General features: G+C 34.1%; 1 protein-coding gene across 2 annotated transcripts in view; it reads right to left on the bottom strand.

Annotated features, from left to right (window-relative positions):
- Positions 1–27,984, bottom strand: part of LOC130446443 (contactin-5) — a 303,482-nt gene that overhangs the window by 25,214 nt on the left and 250,284 nt on the right. The gene's annotated exons all lie outside the window — the stretch shown is intronic.

The raw sequence follows: 27,984 nt of genomic DNA, 5'->3' as shown, positions 1-27,984 counted from the left end.
ATAATTTTTTCTGTCAATTTTTGTTCAATATTTAATATAATATAGCTAATTTTGAAAAATCTAAGATGTAGCTGATGGTTAGTTAACAATAGAGTCTCCTAACCTCACATAACCTTACCTAACTTAACCTAACCTAACCTTACCTAACCTAACTTAACCTTATCTAACCTAACTTAACCTAACCATTCTTAAATTAAAAAAACTTTTTTTGTGGAGCATCCAAATTACGTAATTTTTTAATTATTTTGAACCTAATAGCAAAAATGCACTAATTCTTGGAAAAAATAATTTTTTATATCAATTTTTGTTCAATATTTAATATAATATAGATGATTTTGAAAAATCTAAGATGTAGCTGATGGTTAGTTAACAATAGAGTCTCCTAACCTCACATAACCTTATCTAACTTAACCTAACCTAACCTTAACTAACCTAACTTAACCTAACCATTCTTAAATTAAAAAAACTTTTTTGTGGAGCATTCAAATTACGTAATTTTTTAATTATTTTGAACCTAATAGCAAAAATGCACTAATTCTTGGAAAAAATAATTTTTTCTGTCAATTTTTGTTCAATATTCAATATAATATAGCTAATTTTGAAAAATCTAAGATGTAGCTGATGGTTAGTTAACAATAGAGTCTCCTAACCTCACCTAACCTCACATAACCTTACCTAACTTAACCTAACCTAACCTTACCTAACCTAACTTAACCTTATCTAACCTAACTTAACCTAACCATTCTTAAATTAAAAAAACTTTTTTGTGGAGCATTCAAATTACGTAATTTTTTAATTATTTTGAACCTAATAGCAAAAATGCACTAATTCTTGGAAAAAATAATTTTTTATATCAATTTTTGTTCAATATTTAATATAATATAGATGATTTTGAAAAATCTAAGATGTAGCTGATGGTTAGTTAACAATAGAGTCTCCTAACCTCACATAACCTTATCTAACTTAACCTAACCTAACCTTAACTAACCTAACTTAACCTAACCATTCTTAAATTAAAAAAACTTTTTTGTGGAGCATCCAAATTACGTAATTTTTTAATTATTTTGAACCTAATAGCAAAAATGCACTAATTCTTGGAAAAAATAATTTTTTATATCAATTTTTGTTCAATATTTAATATAATATAGATGATTTTGAAAAATCTAAGATGTAGCTGATGGTTAGTTAACAATAGAGTCTCCTAACCTCACATAACCTTATCTAACTTAACCTAACCTAACCTTAACTAACCTAACTTAACCTAACCATTCTTAAATTAAAAAAACTTTTTTGTGGAGCATTCAAATTACGTAATTTTTCAATTATTTTGAACCTAATAGCAAAAATGCACTAATTCTTGGAAAAAATAATTTTTTATATCAATTTTTGTTCAATATTTAATATAATATAGATGATTTTGAAAAATCTAAGATGTAGCTGATGGTTAGTTAACAATAGAGTCTCCTAACCTCACATAACCTTATCTAACTTAACCTAACCTAACCTTAACTAACCTAACTTAACCTAACCATTCTTAAATTGAAAAAACTTTTTTGTGGAGCATTCAAATTACGTAATTTTTTAATTATTTTGAACCTAATAGCAAAAATGCACTAATTCTTGGAAAAAATAATTTTTTCTGTCAATTTTTGTTCAATATTCAATATAATATAGCTAATTTTGAAAAATCTAAGATGTAGCTGATGGTTAGTTAACAATAGAGTCTCCTAACCTCACCTAACCTCACATAACCTTACCTAACTTAACCTAACCTAACCTTACCTAACCTAACTTAACCTTATCTAACCTAACTTAACCTAACCATTCTTAAATTAAAAAAACTTTTTTGTGGAGCATCCAAATTACGTAATTTTTTAATTATTTTGAACCTAATAGCAAAAATGCACTAATTCTTGGAAAAAATAATTTTTTATATCAATTTTTGTTCAATATTTAATATAATATAGATGATTTTGAAAAATCTAAGATGTAGCTGATGGTTAGTTAACAATAGAGTCTCCTAACCTCACATAACCTTATCTAACTTAACCTAACCTAACCTTAACTAACCTAACTTAACCTAACCATTCTTAAATTAAAAAAACTTTTTTGTGGAGCATCCAAATTACGTAATTTTTTAATTATTTTGAACCTAATAGCAAAAATGCACTAATTCTTGGAAAAAATAATTTTTTCTGTCAATTTTTGTTCAATATTCAATATAATATAGCTAATTTTGAAAAATCTAAGATGTAGCTGATGGTTAGTTAACAATAGAGTCTCCTAACCTCACCTAACCTCACATAACCTTACCTAACTTAACCTAACCTAACCTTACCTAACCTAACTTAACCTTATCTAACCTAACTTAACCTAACCATTCTTAAATTAAAAAAACTTTTTTGTGGAGCATCCAAATTACGTAATTTTTTAATTATTTTGAACCTAATAGCAAAAATGCACTAATTCTTGGAAAAAATAATTTTTTATATCAATTTTTGTTCAATATTTAATATAATATAGATGATTTTGAAAAATCTAAGATGTAGCTGATGGTTAGTTAACAATAGAGTCTCCTAACCTCACATAACCTTATCTAACTTAACCTAACCTAACCTTAACTAACCTAACTTAACCTAACCATTCTTAAATTAAAAAAACTTTTTTGTGGAGCATTCAAATTACGTAATTTTTTAATTATTTTGAACCTAATAGCAAAAATGCACTAATTCTTGGAAAAAATAATTTTTTCTGTCAATTTTTGTTCAATATTCAATATAATATAGCTAATTTTGAAAAATCTAAGATGTAGCTGATGGTTAGTTAACAATAGAGTCTCCTAACCTCACCTAACCTCACATAACCTTACCTAACTTAACCTAACCTAACCTTACCTAACCTAACTTAACCTTATCTAACCTAACTTAACCTAACCATTCTTAAATTAAAAAAACTTTTTTGTGGAGCATCCAAATTACGTAATTTTTTAATTATTTTGAACCTAATAGCAAAAATGCACTAATTCTTAGAAAAAAGAATTTTTTCTGTCAATTTTTGTTCAATATTTAATATAATATAGATAATTTTGAAAAATCTAAGATGTAGCTGATGGTTAGTTAACAATAGAGTCTCCTAACCTCACATAACCTTATCTAACTTAACCTAACCTAACCTTAACTAACCTAACTTAACCTAACCATTCTTAAATTAAAAAAACTTTTTTGTGGAGCATTCAAATTACGTAATTTTTCAATTATTTTGAACCTAATAGCAAAAATGCACTAATTCTTAGAAAGAAGAATTTTTTATATCAATTTTTGTTCAATATTTAATATAATATAGATAATTTTGAAAAATCTTAGATGTAGCTGATGGTTTTTCGTTTTGTCTTAATATGATAATAATTATTCAAAAGTTCCTACATTTCCAAATCTCTACGACTGAAATTTGTCTATGGTCACGACAACCTTTCGAGAATAAGATGCATAGACGTTCAGATAATGTGGAAGAAGATTCAGCAGCTGGAAAATAGAGATAATCGTCAATAAACAACACCGAATGGTCTGTCTGGGAAATCCATAATTGATAATTTTCAATAAAATGAGGTTAGGAGACGTAGCGTAACTTAACAAGTCACGACAAGTTTTACAGTAACAGTCGGAACTGCGACTGTTACTGGCGTAGCAAAATCACCCACCGTATAACACTGATTTAGTCCCGTTCGACTTTTTTACGCATCATTTTCTTACGAGTCATGGTAGATCATTACCGAGGTTTCAAGGATACGAATAAGACGTTCGACTTTTAGCGGTTTCTGATACGTCTCAATGATTGAGTAGTGATTTGATATTTATAAAAATTGAGTCACCGTATATATTTAAAAACTTCTTGTTAACAAAAAAACCAAATGAATAAGCGACTTGGTATTAATACAGTAATTAAAAAAAAAATAATTCGTCGAATCCTGGTCATTAGTTAAATATAAATGCAAAAATCTCAATCTATATGCAAATAGAGATTCAATATTGACGTTCCAACCAGTACAAGAGCAAAATCCGTATATATATATATATATTTATATATTTATATACAAATATTCTTGTTCATGAATTAGATTTGCAGGATCGGTCGGTCCTATGGGAATCCATGGGATTTGTCATCTTCGTTCTTCATTAATTTAACGAAATTACACCGATTGCTTAAAATATTACTTCCATTTTGTATCGATGTGGATGCATCGATCTCTGGACTTATTTCCAGATCATCGAATTGGCTCATATTGCAGTGATCTGGCAGTTACGGAATGTGGATATTGATTATCCACCGTATAGCCCTGATCTAGCCTCATCTTTCGCTCTCAAAGCTAAATGTCGAAATAAGAGGTAAAATATTTAACAACGACGACGAAATCAAACAGGATTTGGACGAAATTTATGACTCTAAAGATGAATCATATTTTTATGGTGGTTAGAAGCTTCGGTCAGACTTTTGATAAGTGTTTTGAATATGTTTGGGTGTCTTAATGCAGTAATATGCAGAGGATATTAATTATTGGGGTTTAAATCTTATAGAAATTGAATCCATGTAACGGAATTTGACATTTGACATTTGACAAGCAACTAATACGTGCGCGAAAACTTTCTTTAGTTCAGTGATCTTTTGAGATAGTGACACTTCAAGTTATTTGATTTTTTTGTTGATCTTTTGTGATAGGCTAAGAACTAAGAATGTTTGGGTGTTTTAAATATGCAAAGGATATGAATTAAAGTGATTTAAATCTTATAAAAATTGAATCCATTGAAAGTAAAACGATAGTAATTGTAAATATACGTCAATTTGAAACGGAATTTGACATTTGACAAGCAGCTAATACGTGCTCGAGAACTTTCTTTAGTTCAGTGATCTTTTGAGATAGTGACACATCAAGTTATTTGATTTTTTGTTGATCTTTTGTGATAGGCTAAGAACTAAGAATGTTTGGGTGTTTTAAATATGCAAAGGATATGAATTAAAGTGATTTAAATCTTATAAAAATTGAATCCATTGAAAGTAAAACGATAGTAATTGTAAATATACGTCAATTTGAAACGGAATTTGACATTTGACAAGCAGCTAATACGTGCTCGAGAACTTTCTTTAGTTCAGTGATCTTTTGAGATAGTGACACATCAAGTTATTTGATTTTTTGTTGATCTTTTGTGATAGGCTAAGAACTAAGAATGTTTGGGTGTTTTAAATATGCAAAGGATATGAATTAAAGTGATTTAAATCTTATAAAAATTGAATCCATTGAAAGTAAAACGATAGTAATTGTAAATATACGTCAATTTGAAACGGAATTTGACATTTGACAAGCAGCTAATACGTGCTCGAGAACTTTCTTTAGTTCAGTGATCTTTTGAGATAATGACACTTCAAGTTATTTGATTTTTTGTTGATTTTTTGTGATAGGCTAAGAACTAAGAATGTTTGGGTGTTTTAAATATGCAAAGGATATGAATTAAAGTGATTTAAATCTTATAAAAATTGAATCCATTGAAAGTAAAACGATAGTAATTGTAAATATACGTCAATTTGAAACGGAATTTGACATTTGACATTTGACAAGCAACTAATACGTGCGCGAAAACTTTCTTTAGTTCAGTGATCTTTTGAGATAGTGACACTTCAAGTTATTTGATTTTTTGTTGATCTTTTTTGATAGGCTAAGAACTAAGAATGTTTGGGTGTTTTAAATATGCAAAGGATATGAATTAAAGTGATTTAAATCTTATAAAAATTGAATCCATTGAAAGTAAAACGATAGTAATTGTAAATATACGTCAATTTGAAACGGAATTTGACATTTGACAAGCAGCTAATACGTGCTCGAGAACTTTCTTTAGTTCAGTGATCTTTTGAGATAATGACACATATTTCTCCGAGACTCAAAGGAGGAGCTTTTTCGGCGTGTTTTCCCAGATATAGCGCAACATTTCGATAATTATAATTGGCTGGGCGATGACTAACGTCATTGTGTCAACGATCATAAAGGGAAAATTGATCCCGCGTATATCGATGATCTACAATTCGATTTTAAACGTTTAGAATTGCCGGTACGTCTGGCCTTTGCGATAACTATAAATAAATCGCAAGGACAGTCGTTGTTTTGACATAAAAACATCGATTCGATAACGTTTATTGAAATATATTAAAAAAAAAAAATGGAAAAAGTAATGGTGGGGATTAGAATATATTTCCTTTAAACAAGCTTCCGTTAAAATTTAGTTTCGGATTAGTCGAATTTAGCGAGAAAGAGTTTTAATCCGTTTCTGTCTACGTTGTACCTAATTTGTTAAGCAAACAAAACAATATCTTCTCCGCTCCGTATAATGCCATATTCCGAGGATTATACCGGATTTACAAGAGTAATTTCTTCATGACATTACAACATTAACTATATTCTCAAATTAAATTCAACAATACGATAAAGAGGAATCGCTTTGAATGACGGGAAACGCTTTTTCGATACAGTGATAAGTGAGGTTAGTTTTCACCGGAAGATGACTGAAATTATATGAAAATTAACATAACCTAAACATAAACTTTAGTTTAAACTACTGATGGATGAGATGAGACAAACAATAAAAAAGAAGAATCACAAATAACCTAGAATCGGTGACGATATGTCTAACCTAACCTAACTTAATCTAACCTCGATGATATAGTAATATTAGCAAACACGTAGATAATGGAAGATCTGAGGATGAAAATTGATATCCAGAAACGCAAAAAAGGGAAATATAACAATGAAAAAACAAAAAATTTTAATGCCTGCCGTCATTTTCACAGAAATATAAACGATCGGGCAAATATACCGTGTTATAATTTTTTTCGGGAACAAAGGGATATAAAAAGTCACGTGGAAGCGAATGTGGTAAACAAAAAGGCACAAATCGGCGATTAAACAACTTAGGAAAATACGGGAAAGAAAATGAAAACAGGCTTAAACTAGTAAAGAAACGAAAACGTATAAAAAAATAAGAGAAAAGTACTCGAAAGGACATGAAAAGTTACAGAGAAAAATAAGTTTCTTCTGGATCTTCAAATAAATAGAAAATGGGCATTCTTCGAGTCAAATTTTTACCAAAATCTCATAATGAGTTGACCACGACAAACTTTCATTTAATTCGAGTTATATTTTTCAACATTTTCCCTATTTCCATTAAAATTATGTTGATAAAACTTTTCGTATAATCCTCGTATATAAAAAAAAAGGAAAATACGCTGGAAACGAACGAATCCTCTAGTTTACTGGACGATTTTTATTGAAAATCTTGTCATACAACATTTCGAGTGAGTTCGAACATAACCTATCCCCCTCGTATATTAATTTACATTTTAATCGTTAAGAAAATAAAAGAGAAGAAGAGTGTGACTGGAATTTAGGATTTCGCGTTAGTTTTTGCTTGTTCGCTAGTAAGAAGGAAAGTTTCGATCTCAATTTAGTTTCAATCTCAACTGCACTTACGTTTTAGATTTTCATATACGCGACCGGAAGTCTATTAAACTTTCTAAAAGCCAAGGAAACAACGGAATTAAATTACCGACTGTAACCTTCGAAATATTTCAGTTATACGAAATCAATTCGAACTATTGTCGTAGGTCAATATTAAAATTAATTAAAATCGGATTTACCTTATCCGGTTAATTAGAAATATATTTTTTTTCATGTATATTTCGTAAACATAAAAGAACGTACAGGGTGGACTAATTTTTAATTCATAATCGCCACTTTATATTATCCGAATGTTGGGTGTAAAATTCGAAAATTCCTAAAGTAAACAGTTATAAAAGAACGCCCTGTATTGATAATCGTCATTCAATATTATTAAATATCAAGAAAGAATGAAATAACAAGTGATTTCAATCAATATTCATTTTCTCTCTCGTTGGAGACACTTTATCCACACTGCGCATGCTTGAGAATGCGCAGAACCGAACTGGAACCTCGGAGGATAGAGAAAGCGTTATCATTCCGTCTTCCTTAGTCGGAACAGCTTCCAGTTTTGCAGAAACCGTCCATATAGAAGTAATCGTATATTTTGGATTCCTCTTGGGGAAAAATTAGTCTTGGGCTGATGGAGGAGTATGGAAAAGCGGTAAAAGAAGTGCCTTTAAATTCGGAACACCCACTATGTGTACAATTCTTAGGGATGCAGAGAAATGAAAAATGTGGGATGGGATGTCTCCATAGTCACATGGATAAGTTTTTGGAGACTTGGAAGGGCGTTAACAGGGTTACAAGGGATACAAATATGATGTCTGACTATTGATGTGGCTGCTCAGTATACAAAGAAATCGAATACCTTCAAGACAATTCAGTGTTGGGGAATTTACGAAGCCTATGACTCAAATGTTATTCGCAATAAGTTGGTTTAGTACTAGTCGTTGATGGTTTTTCCTTTTTCAAAATAGTCGATGAAAATTATCCCACGGGAATGCCAAAAAACCGACTCCACGACTTTGTCTGGAACTGAACCTTCTTTGGAGCCGGTTTTCCCTTTCAAGTTCATTGTTTCGATTGTATGTTTTGGATTTTAAGTGATGGGCTCAAGTTTCATCGTTATAAACCGGCCAAACACTTAAAATTTTCAGTTAATTACGATGTATCGACCTTTTTGGAACGCCTACTATGTCTGCCAGCTCGCAAACTTTCACCCGACGATCATCCAGTGGATTACCTTCAATATTTCTGGAATCGTCACGTCGTTTGGTCAATCACTGCGATGCTGGTCCTTGCAGGTCGTTCTCTGCTACCCAATATTTTACTGTTGATCTCATATTAAGCAGAATCTGGTTCAGATTCTTATATTGGTCGGGCTAAGACCTTCCAAATAAAAATATTGAAAGGAACTTTCCGAATCAAAGTACGTATGTTTCGCAAATGTTCGTAAATAATCTTGAAAACAACAAAGTAAATATGTTTTATTTATAATTTCTAGTTGATTTCGCCACGCTATTTAGCAATTTATTTTTAGGCGGGGCTAGTGGCGCGTATTATACAAAAAGGCCTGATAAACTATTTTTAGTATCGTTAGTAATAATTCATGTTTTATCTGAACCGCCTTCCAGCTTTCTTTATTCTAATTTAAGTGCCGTTTTAAGTGACTGCATCGTTATTGTCGGTATTTTTTAAAAAAACACTTTTATTACAATATGAAAATGCAATCAAGACCGTCGTTATAATCAACTTTAATTGCGCGACTGTACGTTATACAAGATACGTTTCCATGTATGTTTATCGTTCAAACTATGTGCGGTTTTCTTGTTGTTTGACCGTATATATTCTATCTCGTTCTTCGCGTTTCGACGAGACTAGAGTTTAACAGTTAAACCGATCGCAGATTCTGAAGAAACCGACGGCAAGAACAAGACATAAACATGTCCCTAGCATCAAGTTTAGACATTTCGTATATAATCGCCATTTTGTATTGGTGATGAAGACCTACAAGATGAATTGCCAGTGAATTTTCCGTGCCTCGAGGTGATTTGATGGACCGATTGGTCCCACGACTCGCACAACATTCGATTTTTGGTCAATAATAGAGACGAATCGAACGTTTCGACGAGACTAGAGTTTAACAGTTAAACCGATCGCAGATTCTGAAGAAACCGACGGCAAGAACAAGACATAAACATGTCCCTAGCATCAAGTTTAGACATTTCGTATATAATCGCCATTTTGTATTGGTGATGAAGACCTACAAGATGAATTGCCAGTGAATTTTCCGTGCCTCGAGGTGATTTGATGGACCGATTGGTCCCACGACTCGCACAACATTCGATTTTTGGTCAATAATAGAGACGAATCGAACGTTTCGACGAGACTAGAGTTTAACAGTTAAACCGATCGCAGATTCTGAAGAAACCGACGTCAAGAACAAGACATAATAGACCGGACAGGATAAAAACCGTTCATTGTACGAATCATAAAGTTTTAATTAGGTTTTTACACTACAAAAAAATTCAAAATCGCTGCAAAACGTCGTTAATTGGAATGAGGCGTTAACCATCGATGTTCCTGTGATGTGGGTTGTTGCCTATATCGAAAACAAACGTCTCTAGCATCATGTTTTGACATTTCGTATATAATCGCCATTTTGTATTGGTGATGAAGACCTACAAGATAAATTTCCAGTGAATTTTCCGTGCCTCGAGGTGATTTGATGGACCGATTGGTCCCACACTTGCACAACATTCGATTTTTGGTCAATAATAGAGACGAATCGAACGTTTCGACGAGACTAGAGTTTAACAGTTAAACCGATCGCAGATTCTGAAGAAACCGACGGCAAGAACAAGACATAATAGACCGGACAGGATAAAAACCGTTCATTGTACGAATCATAAAGTTTTAATTAGGTTTTTACACTACAAAAAAATTCAAAATCGCTGCAAAACATCGTTAATTGGAATGAGGCGTTAACCATCGATGTTCCTGTGATGTGGGTTGTTGCCTATATCGAAAACAAACGTCTCTAGCATCATGTTTTGACATTTCGTATATAATCGCCATTTTGTATTGGTGATGAAGACCTACAAGATAAATTTCCAGTGAATTTTCCGTGCCTCGAGGTGATTTGATGGACCGATTGGTCCCACACTTGCACAACATTCGATTTTTGGTCAATAATAGAGACGAATCGAACGTTTCGACGAGACTAGAGTTTAACAGTTAAACCGATCGCAGATTCTGAAGAAACCGATGTCAAGAACAAGACATAATAAACCGGACAGGATAAAAACCGTTCATTGTACGAATCATAAAGTTTTAATTAGGTTTTTACACTACAAAAAAATTCAAAATCGCTGCAAAACATCCTTAATTGGAATGAGGCGTTAACCATCGATGTTCCTGTGATGTGGGTTGTTGCCTATATCGAAAACAAATGTCCCTAGCATCAAGTTTAGACATTTCGTATATAATCGCCATTTTGTATTGGTGATGAAGACCTACAAGACGAATGGCCAGTGAATTTTCCGTGCCTCGAGGTGATTTGATGGACCGATTGGTCCCACGACTCGCACAACATTCGATTTTTGGTCAATAATAGAGACGAATCGAACGTTTCGACGAGACTAGAGTTTAACAGTTAAACCGATCGCAGATTCTGAAGAAACCGACGGCAAGAACAAGACATAATAGACCGGACAGGATAAAAACCGTTCATTGTACGAATCATAAAGTTTTAATTAGGTTTTTACACTACAAAAAAATTCAAAATCGCTGCAAAACATCCTTAATTGGAATGAGGCGTTAACCATCGATGTTCCTGTGATGTGGGTTGTTGCCTATATCGAAAACAAATGTCCCTAGCATCAAGTTTAGACATTTCGTATATAATCGCCATTTTGTATTGGTGATGAAGACCTACAAGACGAATGGCCAGTGAATTTTCCGTGCCTCGAGGTGATTTGATGGACCGATTGGTCCCACGACTCGCACAACATTCGATTTTTGGTCAATAATAGAGACGAATCGAACGTTTCGACGAGACTAGAGTTTAACAGTTAAACCGATCGCAGATTCTGAAGAAACCGACGGCAAGAACAAGACATAATAGACCGGACAGGATAAAAACCGTTCATTGTACGAATCATAAAGTTTTAATTAGGTTTTTACACTACAAAAAAATTCAAAATCGCTGCAAAACATCGTTAATTGGAATGAGGCGTTAACCATCGATGTTCCTGTGATGTGGGTTGTTGCCTATATCGAAAACAAACGTCTCTAGCATCATGTTTTGACATTTCGTATATAATCGCCATTTTGTATTGGTGATGAAGACCTACAAGATAAATTTCCAGTGAATTTTCCGTGCCTCGAGGTGATTTGATGGACCGATTGGTCCCACACTTGCACAACATTCGATTTTTGGTCAATAATAGAGACGAATCGAACGTTTCGACGAGACTAGAGTTTAACAGTTAAACCGATCGCAGATTCTGAAGAAACCGACGGCAAGAACAAGACATAATAGACCGGACAGGATAAAAACCGTTCATTGTACGAATCATAAAGTTTTAATTAGGTTTTTACACTACAAAAAAATTCAAAATCGCTGCAAAACATCGTTAATTGGAATGAGGCGTTAACCATCGATGTTCCTGTGATGTGGGTTGTTGCCTATATCGAAAACAAACGTCTCTAGCATCATGTTTTGACATTTCGTATATAATCGCCATTTTGTATTGGTGATGAAGACCTACAAGATAAATTTCCAGTGAATTTTCCGTGCCTCGAGGTGATTTGATGGACCGATTGGTCTCACACTTGCACAACATTCGATTTTTGGTCAATAATAGAGACGAATCGAACGTTTCGACGAGACTAGAGTTCAACAGTTAAACCGATCGCAGATTCTGAAGAAACCGACGGCAAGAACAAGACATAAACATGTCCCTAGCATCAAGTTTAGACATTTCGTATATAATCGCCATTTTGTATTGGTGATGAAGACCTACAAGATGAATTGCCAGTGAACTTTCCGTGCCTCGAGGTGATTTGATGGACCGATTGGTCCAACGACTCGCACAACATTCGATTTTTGGTCAATAATAGAGACGAATCGAACGTTTCGACGAGACTACAGTTTAACAGTTAAACCGATCGCAGATTCTGTAGAATCTGTAAAGATATTGTTTTGTAATGCTGCCGACGTATAACAGATGGCGCCGATTTAGAATTTTCGGATTTCAGTGCATGAAAAACGTATAAAACCGCCCGGTGCAGTGGTCTAGGTAGATTTAAGGCGGTTATCTCGGTTGTAAATGATGGCGATCGTATTTTTCCTTTCTACCCGTTCTTTTAGTCATTTATGAAAATGAAAAGTTCTCCATTCAAATTCATTTAACTCAACAAGCGAGCAAACCGAGCTTACGCTCGACGTTTAAAAAAAATCGGGTCAATTTATAAACATAATTGCATTAAGTGCAGTCGGAATGAAATGCTTTTTTATTAAATGCTAAATATTCAAATCTGGAAAGAGATTAGCCATTTTTTGCGTGTCTCGATTAAGTGCTTTTTTCTTATTTTATAATAAAAACGAAGACCGGCATCAAGAGTTGTTTCTTTTTGATTTTATTCGCAACTGGAATTTGTTTCTTTATCTTTATCTTTATCAGGAAATACCGTACAGTGAAGTGCGAAGTTTGGAATCGCCACGTTGTTTGACAGCCATCAATAGTAAACGTTTTCAGTAAATTTGTAAACATTGGTCAACGTTATTTGATACAATAGTTTTATTTGAAAGCCGAATCAACTTAAAAGCCGAACTAGACACTATTGTGGGTGAGAAAAAGCCGTACAGGACCAGCATCGCAGTGGTAAAGACGAAATGTTGAAGAAAATCCACTGGTTGATCGTCGACTGAAAATGCGCGAGATAGCAGACGTAATAGGCATTCAAAAAGTATCATACATCGCATATTAACTCAAAATTTTGACATAAGGAAGCTGTGCGCCACAAGGAACAACAGCAGCGCCGTGTAGAATGTATGGCAAAAGAACCAAATTTTTGCGCCGTTTCATAACTTCACATCCGAAACAAAAGAACAATCAAAATGGAGAATCGGCTCCAAAGAAGTCAAAGTCTGTTCCATATGCAGGCGTCGGTTTTTTCAGGATTCCCGTGGGATAATTTTCATTAAACGTCTCGGAAAAGGAAAAATAATCAACGGGGATTATGATGCGATCTTATTGCAACGTTTGAGCGATGAAATTAAACAAAAACTGTCGCATTTGGTTGTTGCTTCATCAAAACAATGCGCCAGCTCGAACGTCAGTTATTGCAATGGCCGTAATTAATGAATTGCTACCTCATATACCCTATTTGCTAGATTTAGCCCTCTCGGATTATTTTCTGTCACCAGACTTGAAAAAATTGCTCGGTTATTAAAGATTTCCAACAATGACGAGTTAATTTTATGTGCAGAGCCGCCCCTGTCTAATAGAACATATAAATACTAGTGCCACGTTTTTATACAAATTTCCTATTCCAAGTCAAGATCATTTTAAGCTGTTAAAAATTTGAAAATCGACAATTTTTATATAATTTTCGTTTAAAAACTTTTTTTCATGTATACGTTAACAAAAAAAAAAATAAAAAAACTTCGTTGCGTTAATTATACAAAAGTAATAAACAATTATATGTGAATGAATGTGTTTAAACGAACATTTTTTTATTCATTCCGGTAATTTTTTTCTCAGATCCGCAGTGAAAACGGAAAATTTTTTATAAAAAAAAATTCGTTGGACTCGTAGGATTTTTAGATTCACTAGAGCTATAAAAGAAGAAGACCTCGCGATACTATAACATCCCCTGGTAAATAATAACGCGCCGTTGCCAGATTTCACTCGAATATTTCTCATCAATTATTTTGTTTCACGATAATGAAAACAAGTTTATATGTGAAGCCGCCCCTGTCTAATAAATATTAACGCAACGTTGCCAGATTTTTTTTACAAATATCCTATTCCTAGATGAAAAAACGTGAAGTGAAAACTTGAAAAATCGACATTTTTATATAATTTTTGCGATGATCTGTAAGAAATGTAATTTTCCGAAATTGACGATACTGTTTATAATGTAAAATGGGAATAAAGATTAGAAAAAAAAAACGAAAGCAACAAAATCATTGATAGTGTCATGAATTTCGATCATTCTTCTTCTTCTTTTTCAACTTATTATAGGCCTGTTTCCTTGAGATGTTGATGTCCAAGAATTCATCCCTATTTTTGGTCGTCGTGTCCCCGGTTTACCATCTCGTGCGATCTATGCAAATTTCCTCTGGTGTAATCAATGGATAATTCACAATTTGAAGCTACTTTCGGCGCTTATCAGCGACTGTAGTGTTGCAAGGAACCGTACAAACATAAAATAGTTGCATATATTCAAGTTAGACAGAGTTTCAGAATTGTTTTTCTTTTTTATAGCCGTTCGTAATCAAATAAGGCTAAATTCTATAGAAGCAATAACGAGGGACGGAGACCAATAACGAAACACGTATTTTAAATATTTTATAGCTTCACTCACTAACGAGACGTTAATGTTTTATTTATTGTTTGTTGAAACGTTGTACGTGTCTAAATCACGTTTAGTACGTTCAGATTTCATACAAAAGAGTTTACTGCATGTTGTATTATAGCTATAAGAAAAATCAGTTTTAAGTTACGTACTTTTACGATTTAAAAACAATATTTCACTTTAAAATTATAAATATCTTTAATAATCTATTTCGCGAGATTGTAAACTGTCGATTTCGTGTTGAAAATAACTCATAGCTTTGGAATTAGTCATACGAAATTGTTAGGTTAGGTTGAATCACAATTTTACAATTGTCATAATTGTCAACTGTCATCAAATACAAATTAAAATTGAAAAAAATGATGTAATTTTCGGTTTGAAAGAAGCTTTGTTTTTGTTTTGTACAAACATATTTACCTTTAAACTTAACCTAACCTAACAATTTTTAAAACTATGAATTATTTTCAACACGGAATCAATTTACAATCACCAAAACAATCGGCGCGTGGCGTATGTCATTCAAACAATCAGCGCGCGAGGTGCGTTCCATTTTACAATTTGACAGTTCAACTTCGATTCCAACGGCAGCGATATTTTCGACACTTGAACCAACCCGTAGTCTCACTGGCACGGAAAAGAATATGTAGATTCAAAATTTTTCACTAAATTTGTAACTAGGTCGAGAATCAGAGTTCTTGAAGTAGCGCCCGCCAACTCCGAATTTCTGTAGTAAATTTTCAAGATTTCCAAACGTTGTTCGTTTGTGTAATTTACCATGATGAAAAGGTCATGTCTATCGAATAAACTGACAGTGACAGTTCGATGTTTAGTGAAAAGGCGCGTTCGCAAACAGATGTTATGTCTATCGAATAAACTGACATTGACAGTTCGATGTTTAGTGAAAAGGCGCGTTCGCAAACAGATGTTATGTCTATCGAATAAACTGACAGTGACAGTTCGATGTTTAGTGAAAAGGCGCATTCGCACACAGAGGTTATGTCTATCGAATAAACTGACGGTGACAGTTCGTTGTTTAGTGAAAAGGCGCGTTCGCAAACAGAGGTTATGTCTATCAAATAAACTGACAGTGCCAGTTCGATGTTTAGTGAAAAGGCGCGTTCGCAAACAGATGTTATGTCTATCGAATAAACTGACATTGACAGTTCGTTGTTTAGTAAAAAGGCGCGTTCGCAAACAGATGTTATGTCTATCGAATAAACTGACATTGACAGTTCGATGTTTAGTGAAAAGGCGCGTTCGCAAACAGATGTTATGTCTATCGAATAAACTGACATTGACAGTTCGTTGTTTAGTAAAAAGGCGCGTTCGCAAACAGATGTTATGTCTATCGAATAAACTGACATTGACAGTTCGATGTTTAGTGAAAAGGCGCGTTCGCAAACAGATGTTATGTCTATCGAATAAACTGACATTGACAGTTCGTTGTTTAGTAAAAAGGCGCGTTCGCAAACAGATGTTATGTCTATCGAATAAACTGACATTGACAGTTCGATGTTTAGTAAAAAGGCGCGTTCGCAAACAGATGTTATGTCTATCGAATAAACTGACAGTGCCAGTTCGATGTTTAGTGAAAAGGCGCGTTCGCAAACAGATGTTATGTCTATCGAATAAACTGACATTGACAGTTCGTTGTTTAGTGAAAAGGTGCGTTCACAAACAGATGTTATGTCTATCGAATAAACTGACATTGACAGTTCGTTGTTTAGTAAAAAGGCGCGTTCGCAAACAGATGTTATGTCTATCGAATAAACTGACATTGACAGTTCGTTGTTTAGTAAAAAGGCGCGTTCGCAAACAGATGTTATGTCTATCGAATAAACTGACAGTGCCAGTTCGATGTTTAGTGAAAAGGCGCGTTCGCAAACAGATGTTATGTCTATCGAATAAACTGACATTGACAGTTCGTTGTTTAGTAAAAAGGCGCGTTCGCAAACAGATGTTATGTCTATCGAATAAACTGACAGTGCCAGTTCGATGTTTAGTGAAAAGGCGCGTTCGCAAACAGATGTTATGTCTATCGAATAAACTGACATTGACAGTTCGTTGTTTAGTAAAAAGGCGCGTTCACAAACAGATGTTATGTCTATCGAATAAACTGACATTGACAGTTCGTTGTTTAGTAAAAAGGCGCGTTCGCAAACAGATGTTATGTCTATCGAATAAACTGACATTGACAGTTCGATGTTTAGTGAAAAGGCGCGTTCGCAAACAGATGTTATGTCTATCGAATAAACTGACATTGACAGTTCGTTGTTTAGTAAAAAGGCGCGTTCGCAAACAGATGTTATGTCTATCGAATAAACTGACATTGACAGTTCGATGTTTAGTAAAAAGGCGCGTTCGCAAACAGATGTTATGTCTATCGAATAAACTGACATTGACAGTTCGTTGTTTAGTAAAAAGGCGCGTTCGCAAACAGATGTTATGTCTATCGAATAAACTGACATTGACAGTTCGATGTTTAGTGAAAAGGCGCGTTCGCAAACAGATGTTATGTCTATCGAATAAACTGACATTGACAGTTCGATGTTTAGTGAAAAGGCGCGTTCGCAAACAGATGTTATGTCTATCGAATAAACTGACATTGACAGTTCGTTGTTTAGTAAAAAGGCGCGTTCGCAAACAGATGTTATGTCTATCGAATAAACTGACATTGACAGTTCGATGTTTAGTGAAAAGGCGCGTTCGCAAACAGATGTTATGTCTATCGAATAAACTGACATTGACAGTTCGTTGTTTAGTAAAAAGGCGCGTTCGCAAACAGATGTTATGTCTATCGAATAAACTGACATTGACAGTTCGTTGTTTAGTAAAAAGGCGCGTTCGCAAACAGATGTTATGTCTATCGAATAAACTGACATTGACAGTTCGATGTTTAGTAAAAAGGCGCGTTCGCAAACAGATGTTATGTCTATCGAATAAACTGACAGTGCCAGTTCGATGTTTAGTGAAAAGGCGCGTTCGCAAACAGATGTTATGTCTATCGAATAAACTGACATTGACAGTTCGTTGTTTAGTAAAAAGGCGCGTTCGCAAACAGATGTTATGTCTATCGAATAAACTGACATTGACAGTTCGATGTTTAGTAAAAAGGCGCGTTCGCAAACAGATGTTATGTCTATCGAATAAACTGACATTGACAGTTCGATGTTTAGTAAAAAGGCGCGTTCGCAAACAGATGTTATGTCTATCGAATAAACTGACATTGACAGTTCGTTGTTTAGTGAAAAGGTGCGTTCACAAACAGATGTTATGTCTATCGAATAAACTGACATTGACAGTTCGTTGTTTAGTAAAAAGGCGCGTTCGCAAACAGATGTTATGTCTATCGAATAAACTGACATTGACAGTTCGTTGTTTAGTAAAAAGGCGCGTTCGCAAACAGATGTTATGTCTATCGAATAAACTGACATTGACAGTTCGATGTTTAGTAAAAAGGCGCGTTCGCAAACAGATGTTATGTCTATCGAATAAACTGACAGTGCCAGTTCGATGTTTAGTGAAAAGGCGCGTTCGCAAACAGATGTTATGTCTATCGAATAAACTGACATTGACAGTTCGTTGTTTAGTAAAAAGGCGCGTTCGCAAACAGATGTTATGTCTATCGAATAAACTGACATTGACAGTTCGATGTTTAGTAAAAAGGCGCGTTCGCAAACAGATGTTATGTCTATCGAATAAACTGACATTGACAGTTCGATGTTTAGTAAAAAGGCGCGTTCGCAAACAGATGTTATGTCTATCGAATAAACTGACAGTGCCAGTTCGATGTTTAGTGAAAAGGCGCGTTCGCAAACAGATGTTATGTCTATCGAATAAACTGACATTGACAGTTCGTTGTTTAGTGAAAAGGTGCGTTCACAAACAGATGTTATGTCTATCGAATAAACTGACATTGACAGTTCGTTGTTTAGTAAAAAGGCGCGTTCGCAAACAGATGTTATGTCTATCGAATAAACTGACATTGACAGTTCGTTGTTTAGTAAAAAGGCGCGTTCGCAAACAGATGTTATGTCTATCGAATAAACTGACAGTGCCAGTTCGATGTTTAGTAAAAAGGCGCGTTCGCAAACAGATGTTATGTCTATCGAATAAACTGACATTGACAGTTCGATGTTTAGTAAAAAGGCGCGTTCGCAAACAGATGTTATGTCTATCGAATAAACTGACATTGACAGTTCGTTGTTTAGTAAAAAGGCGCGTTCGCAAACAGATGTTATGTCTATCGAATAAACTGACATTGACAGTTCGATGTTTAGTAAAAAGGCGCGTTCGCAAACAGATGTTATGTCTATCGAATAAACTGACAGTGCCAGTTCGATGTTTAGTGAAAAGGCGCGTTCGCAAACAGATGTTATGTCTATCGAATAAACTGACAGTGCCAGTTCGTTGTTTAGTAAAAAGGCGCGTTCGCAAACAGATGTTATGTCTATCGAATAAACTGACAGTGCCAGTTCGATGTTTAGTGAAAAGGCGCGTTCGCAAACAGATGTTATGTCTATCGAATAAACTGACATTGACAGTTCGTTGTTTAGTAAAAAGGCGCGTTCGCAAACAGATGTTATGTCTATCGAATAAACTGACAGTGCCAGTTCGATATTTAGTGAAAAGGCGCGTTCGCAAACAGATGTTATGTCTATCGAATAAACTGACATTGACAGTTCGTTGTTTAGTAAAAAGGCGCGTTCACAAACAGATGTTATGTCTATCGAATAAACTGACATTGACAGTTCGTTGTTTAGTAAAAAGGCGCGTTCGCAAACAGATGTTATGTCTATCGAATAAACTGACATTGACAGTTCGATGTTTAGTGAAAAGGCGCGTTCGCAAACAGATGTTATGTCTATCGAATAAACTGACAGTGCCAGTTCGATATTTAGTGAAAAGGCGCGTTCGCAAACAGATGTTATGTCTATCGAATAAACTGACATTGACAGTTCGTTGTTTAGTAAAAAGGCGCGTTCACAAACAGATGTTATGTCTATCGAATAAACTGACATTGACAGTTCGTTGTTTAGTAAAAAGGCGCGTTCGCAAACAGATGTTATGTCTATCGAATAAACTGACATTGACAGTTCGATGTTTAGTGAAAAGGCGCGTTCGCAAACAGATGTTATGTCTATCGAATAAACTGACATTGACAGTTCGTTGTTTAGTAAAAAGGCGCGTTCGCAAACAGATGTTATGTCTATCGAATAAACTGACATTGACAGTTCGTTGTTTAGTAAAAAGGCGCGTTCGCAAACAGATGTTATGTCTATCGAATAAACTGACAGTGCCAGTTCGATGTTTAGTGAAAAGGCGCGTTCGCAAACAGATGTTATGTCTATCGAATAAACTGACATTGACAGTTCGTTGTTTAGTAAAAAGGCGCGTTCACAAACAGATGTTATGTCTATCGAATAAACTGACATTGACAGTTCGTTGTTTAGTAAAAAGGCGCGTTCGCAAACAGATGTTATGTCTATCGAATAAACTGACAGTGCCAGTTCGATGTTTAGTGAAAAGGCGCGTTCGCAAACAGATGTTATGTCTATCGAATAAACTGACATTGACAGTTCGTTGTTTAGTAAAAAGGCGCGTTCGCAAACAGATGTTATGTCTATCGAATAAACTGACATTGACAGTTCGATGTTTAGTAAAAAGGCGCGTTCGCAAACAGATGTTATGTCTATCGAATAAACTGACATTGACAGTTCGATGTTTAGTGAAAAGGCGCGTTCGCAAACAGATGTTATGTCTATCGAATAAACTGACATTGACAGTTCGTTGTTTAGTAAAAAGGCGCGTTCACAAACAGATGTTATGTCTATCGAATAAACTGACATTGACAGTTCGTTGTTTAGTAAAAAGGCGCGTTCGCAAACAGATGTTATGTCTATCGAATAAACTGACAGTGCCAGTTCGATGTTTAGTGAAAAGGCGCGTTCGCAAACAGATGTTATGTCTATCGAATAAACTGACATTGACAGTTCGTTGTTTAGTAAAAAGGCGCGTTCGCAAACAGATGTTATGTCTATCGAATAAACTGACATTGACAGTTCGTTGTTTAGTAAAAAGGCGCGTTCGCAAACAGATGTTATGTCTATCGAATAAACTGACATTGACAGTTCGTTGTTTAGTAAAAAGGCGCGTTCGCAAACAGATGTTATGTCTATCGAATAAACTGACATTGACAGTTCGTTGTTTAGTAAAAAGGCGCGTTCGCAAACAGATGTTATGTCTATCGAATAAACTGACATTGACAGTTCGTTGTTTAGTAAAAAGGCGCGTTCACAAACAGATGTTATGTCTATCGAATAAACTGACATTGACAGTTCGTTGTTTAGTAAAAAGGCGCGTTCGCAAACAGATGTTATGTCTATCGAATAAACTGACAGTGCCAGTTCGATGTTTAGTGAAAAGGCGCGTTCGCAAACAGATGTTATGTCTATCGAATAAACTGACATTGACAGTTCGTTGTTTAGTAAAAAGGCGCGTTCGCAAACAGATGTTATGTCTATCGAATAAACTGACATTGACAGTTCGATGTTTAGTAAAAAGGCGCGTTCGCAAACAGATGTTATGTCTATCGAATAAACTGACATTGACAGTTCGTTGTTTAGTAAAAAGGCGCGTTCGCAAACAGATGTTATGTCTATCGAATAAACTGACATTGACAGTTCGATGTTTAGTGAAAAGGCGCGTTCACAAACAGATGTTATGTCTATCGAATAAACTGACATTGACAGTTCGTTGTTTAGTAAAAAGGCGCGTTCGCAAACAGATGTTATGTCTATCGAATAAACTGACATTGACAGTTCGATGTTTAGTGAAAAGGCGCGTTCACAAACAGATGTTATGTCTATCGAATAAACTGACATTGACAGTTCGTTGTTTAGTAAAAAGGCGCGTTCGCAAACAGATGTTATGTCTATCGAATAAACTGACATTGACAGTTCGATGTTTAGTGAAAAGGCGCGTTCACAAACAGATGTTATGTCTATCGAATAAACTGACATTGACAGTTCGTTGTTTAGTAAAAAGGCGCGTTCGCAAACAGATGTTATGTCTATCGAATAAACTGACATTGACAGTTCGTTGTTTAGTAAAAAGGCGCGTTCACAAACAGATGTTATGTCTATCGAATAAACTGACATTGACAGTTCGTTGTTTAGTGAAAAGGTGCGTTCACAAACTAAATTCAAAATTGTCAAGTCCCTATTGGAAACCCCTTTATAATCATCATCGTGAAGATGGGGGAGGATAACCATTATCCTAGATTCTAATCAGTTTTCGATTATTTTCATTTAAAATAAAGTTTTACACAAATTATGTTACTTAATTATTTAAAAAAAAAAAAATAGGGTACTAGTGTTTTAAGGACGTCGTAACGCGCTTTTTTCCAATACTAAAAACGTTCTGTTTTAATCCTTTAGCAGGGTTAGTTTCCCGTGATATGTTCCACCATTATATCCTCTTAGTAAAGTTTTTATCTTCTGTAAAAATAGGCGTCTAGCTGCACTACGGAAAAGCCCTTAACTTGATGAGATAAATATGTTAAGAGTTACCTTTGGACGGGATTAGTTACTGCTGAAAGCAAAATAATGTAGACACCCGACACGGAGGAAAATAAAAGTTGTTTTTGCTTTATTAGCATCAAGTTTTTTTGACGACAAAACCCTGGCGCTTGCAATAAATATTAAAACGTAGCTTACATTGTATTAAATCATTTACACCCTTTTCATTTATTTCTTACTATAGACATTATTTTGTTATCGCATCTTGATATCAGAAGGTATCGTGTGTAGTGGAAACCCGCGTCAAAAAACCGCCCCCATCTGCCTCAAAATGCCTCAAAATGCGTCCAACCGCATAAATTTTTTCTCAAAGTTTATCCAACACATGGCGCCGTTATTTTGAAGATGTTTTGGATGATAGATTTCCACAATCCCAATACCAAATCGATTGCAGTTTACCGATACGAATTCCACGTGGCAAATGTTGACTCGTGTCTTATTCTCAGCCATCTTTGAACGCTTTGGCTCATTCAAATACGACATATCAACTTGGAAGTTCACTATACCGAATTTAGTTCGTAAATACCGATGAGTTTCCTTATGACGAATGACGATTTGTTGTGCAAAGGCAGTCGGTACTTGACGTGTTCACTAGCAACGTTATAGCACGCGCGTGAAACGTGCGTCGCCGTTAAAACTGTACCACATTGTTAATAAAGGAGCCAGCTAACAAAAAAAATACAGGCGCGCCATCTACACCGTTCCGTGGCTTTTTCTAGCTTCAATTTAACCAAGGGTTTTCTTTGGCTTCTTTTACTGCTAAACTTGAAGCTCCTCTTTGTGGAAATGACACTGAATAACACCGAGAAGTAGTTGCCGAAGGAAAAGTTTCAAACAAAGAGGTTTAAAGCAAGGAGACCCGCTATCAACAAGATCTACATTATTGATATTGCTGCGAAGATTAAAACAAATATGATGATATAAAGATTTTGGTCAAGTCTGTTGCTGAGCGGCAGTTACTCCAAGACGACTTGGACACACAGCAAAGGAATGGACAAACACCTTGAAAGCGAAGCTCAATGAAACAAAATGTAGTGGTTCAAACAATCCCACTCTAAACAGTGTTGAGGTTATTACAGTTGATCAGCAATGTGATTTTGGAGTTATAGTGACCGAAAACCTGTTGAACATGTTAACCAAATAGTCAAGGAATCCAGGATCATTCAGTTGAGATGGTAAGACTTCTTTACCAAACGTATTTATGATACCAAAGCGCATTCTGTAAGGAATTCATATTTTGTAAAAAATATTGAGCTTTTAGAACGTCGCTTTGGTGGTGACTAGATAGAAACCTAAAAAATTTGGACATTTTCCATGTGAATACAAATCAGAAGATAAGAGGACATTCGAAAAAACTAACGATAAGGGAAGAAACTGCAAGGATCAGCAGGAACCATCTTGGTATCTGATTCTTTACTGTCTCTTCTACAACATTTATAATTAAATTATGATGGTTGTACAAAAGTCATTGCGGATATTCCCAATTCCGGTATCTTAATTTAGAACAAAAACTCGTTTAAAGGTTAAAAATGTTAGAGCATAAAACGAGGGCCGTTCTATTTGTTGGTTATTTCTGGGAGCCGGTAATTTCAATTAACAATACATATATGTTCAGATCTCATTATAATAAAGGCGTATATTCGCGTTACATACGGTTGGTATCCCCGCTATGGAATACACGTCATTAAATTTTGATGTCTGGACGTAAATTTCGAAATTATGGATGTGGAACTGATAAAAATCCTTCTACATCAAAGGGTTATAATTATAATGTTTACGCACGCAGAAGTTGGGACGAAAAACGATGAAAATTTCTCTTAAAATGCGTCACGAGATATAAAAAACAAAAATTAAATACCAGTTCGTCTTTATATTATATAAAGTAGCGAAGCGTCTCGGGTTCGCACGGAAAATTATATCTGCAAGTTTTGTCAGCGATAGTCTCATCAGTTTAATGCAACTAACATATAAAATGAAATAAATTAGATATGAATATAGAAGTAACAAATTTAATAAATTTTCAATAACAAATTTAATGTTTTTTATTATTTTATCATAATTCAGCCCTTTACTAAATATAAGTAGGGCGAAAAACCGTAAAATATTCAATTTTTGAATATCGATTGTATATTACGAGAATAGAAATACATATTTGGACACCTGTATCTCGGAAATTGGGAAATAAATCACAATATATTGGGTACGTATATCTTTAAAACGTTCGGGTGGATTCACACACAATATTTCTTATTTACCCACTAAACTATTTACTAACACTTACTACTAAACACTCATTTAATTGTTAACATATTAATTAAATTACACTGATTAGTTTTAACTATTCCGATATGTTAACTACGACGTCGGTTTATATACTGACTCTGGCTGCTAAACTCGTATTTATACAGAACAGAGTTTTTCTGAAGTACTGGCTGTTTATAAGGTTTCAATTTCATATTGACAGACACCCGACTTATAATTGTCCATGAGTTAAACAGGGAAACTTCCAACGACTGGCCTGGGGCGGTTTATTTATAGTCGTCGCAAAAGCCAGACGTACCGGAAATTGTAAACGTTTAATATCGAATTATAGATCATCGGTATAATCGGGCTTAAGACATCCTCTTCTTTGTATTTTCTCTTTAAGATTGTTGACTCAATGACTTTCTTCATCATCTTTTTCACAGCCAGTCTTATTCCATTGCACAGTCGAGGTTGATTAATTTTCCGCAGCATGATGACAACTGATCCTACTCTTGCAGTTTCATCTTATTGCAAAAATACTGGCATGTTAGCAGTAAAGTGTCATTATCACAAAAGATCCCCCCCAAAAAAAAAGATCACATAACTTGAAATATCACCATCACAAAGGATCACCGAAATAAAGAAAGTTCTCGCGCACGTAACGAGTATCGATCGACATAGAGGTTGGGTAGACATATTAGTTGGCTGTCAAATGTCAAAATTTGTGTCAAATATCAAATATAGTGTCAAATGTCAAATATAGTGTCAAATATCATATATTCTGTCAAGTGTCAAATATTATGTCAAATATGTCAAAATTTGTGTCAAATGTCTAATATAGTGTCAAATATCAAATATAGTGTCAAATGTCAAATATTGTATCAAATGTCAAATATGTCAAAATTTGTGCCAAATATCAAATATAGTGTCAAATATAAAATATTATGTCAAATATGTCAAAATTTGTGTCAAATGTTAAATGTCAAATATTATGTCAAATATGTCAAAATTTGTGTCAAATGTCAAATGTCAAATATTATGTCAAATATGTCAAAATTTGTGTCAAATGTCAAATATGTCAAAATTTGTGTCAAATATCAAATATAGTGTCCAATGTCAAATGTCAAATATCGTGTCAAATGTCAAATATTAGATTACGAGTCGTATCCGTGTGTTTTATTTTGATTGCAAACTTGTTTATCAACTGGAACGCAAACTTTGCTTAAGAACAATCAAATATCGTGTCAAATATCATGTCAAATGTCAAATATTGTGTCAAATGTCAAAATTTGTGTCAAATGTCAAATTTGTCAAAATTTGTGTCAAATGTCAAAATTTGTGTCAAATGTCAAATATCGTGTCAAATATCAAATATTGTGTCAAATGTCGTGTCAAATGTCAAATATTGTGTCAAATGTCAAATATCGTGTCAAATGTCAAATATTGTGTCAAATGTCGTGTCAAATGTCAAATGTCAAATATTAGATTACGAGTCGTATCCGTGTGTTTTATTTTGATTGCAAACTTGTTTATCAACTGGAACGCAAACTTTGCTTAAGAACAATCAAATATCGTGTCAAATATCATGTCAAATGTCAAATATTGTGTCAAATGTCAAAATTTGTGTCAAATGTCAAATTTGTCAAAATTTGTGTCAAATGTCAAAATTTGTGTCAAATGTCAAATATCGTGTCAAATATCAAATATTGTGTCAAATGTCGTGTCAAATGTCAAATATTGTGTCAAATGTCAAATATCGTGTCAAATGTCAAATATTGTGTCAAATGTCGTGTCAAATGTCAAATGTCAAATATTAGATTACGAGTCGTATCCGTGTGTTTTATTTTGATTGCAAACTTGTTTATCAACTGAAACGCAACCTTTGCTTAAGGACAATCAAATATCGTGTCAAATGTCAAATATTGTGTCAAATGTCAAATATCGTGTCAAATGTCAAATATTGTGTCAAATGTCGTGTCAAATGTCAAATATTGTGTCAAATGTCAAATATCAAATATTCTGTCAAGTGTCAAATGTCAAATATTAGATTACGAGTCGTATCCGTGTGTTTTATTTTGATTGCAAACTTGTTTATCAACTGGAACGCAACCTTTGCTTAAGAACAATCAAATATCGTGTCAAATGTCAAATATTGTGTCAAATGTCAAAATTTGTGTCAAATGTCAAATATTATGTCAAATATGTCAAAATTTGTGTCAAATGTCAAATATTATGTCAAAATTTGTGTCAAATGTCAAAATTTGTGTCAAATGTCAAATATCAAATATTGTGTCAAATGTCGTGTCAAATGTCAAATATTGTGTCAAATGTCCAATATCGTGTCAAATATAAGTGGATCTTATAAAGTTATTTGTCTGAAAACTTAAGTAGCGATCCTCGTATATGAGTTTGACGTATATCAAATTATGCTTCGTCGCTGTAAATATAAAATAAAAAAAATTCCAGTTGAATTAATACTAAATTTGAATTTATACGGTGTATAAAGTTTTTGTGATGGAACGGTCGTAACCAAATTTAACATCTTATTGAAGATTTATGCACCTCCTATAAACATATTTGACAATTTTTATGATAATTCCATTTTGAGGATGATACGATAGCAGATAGAGAATTTGTTGATCGCTGGGGAATATCGCTTTTATTAAAATTGAACAGGGAATTTTCGAAAAGTCCCCCAGACATATTTTACAATATAAGTGAATGACACTCCAATATAATTCGTAGAAATATATCTAAATATTGAATATTCTCGAGAATTATTTCAAAATTTCAACAATAGATAGTTCGTTCTTTATTTTAAATTGATTAATTTTCTCTTAATATTGTACGAATGCGTCAAATATCGTGTCAAATGTCAATGTCAAATATCGTGTCAAATGTCAAATATAGTGTCAAATGTCAAATATTAGATTACTTCTTCCTGGGCTAATTTATGAAAAAATACATGAAATAACCCTCGATAATAAAAATACAAACCGATATTCAAATGAATATGAAGAACCAACATAATTAATAACGTATCTAAGTGAAAATTTACACACGCTCGTTATATTTAGAAAGACATGATCCGTA

This window comes from Diorhabda sublineata, chromosome 7 (genome assembly GCF_026230105.1).
Source record: "Diorhabda sublineata isolate icDioSubl1.1 chromosome 7, icDioSubl1.1, whole genome shotgun sequence".
Classification (NCBI taxonomy): domain Eukaryota; kingdom Metazoa; phylum Arthropoda; class Insecta; order Coleoptera; family Chrysomelidae; genus Diorhabda; species Diorhabda sublineata.
This window is presented reverse-complemented; position numbering and strand designations above follow the sequence as displayed.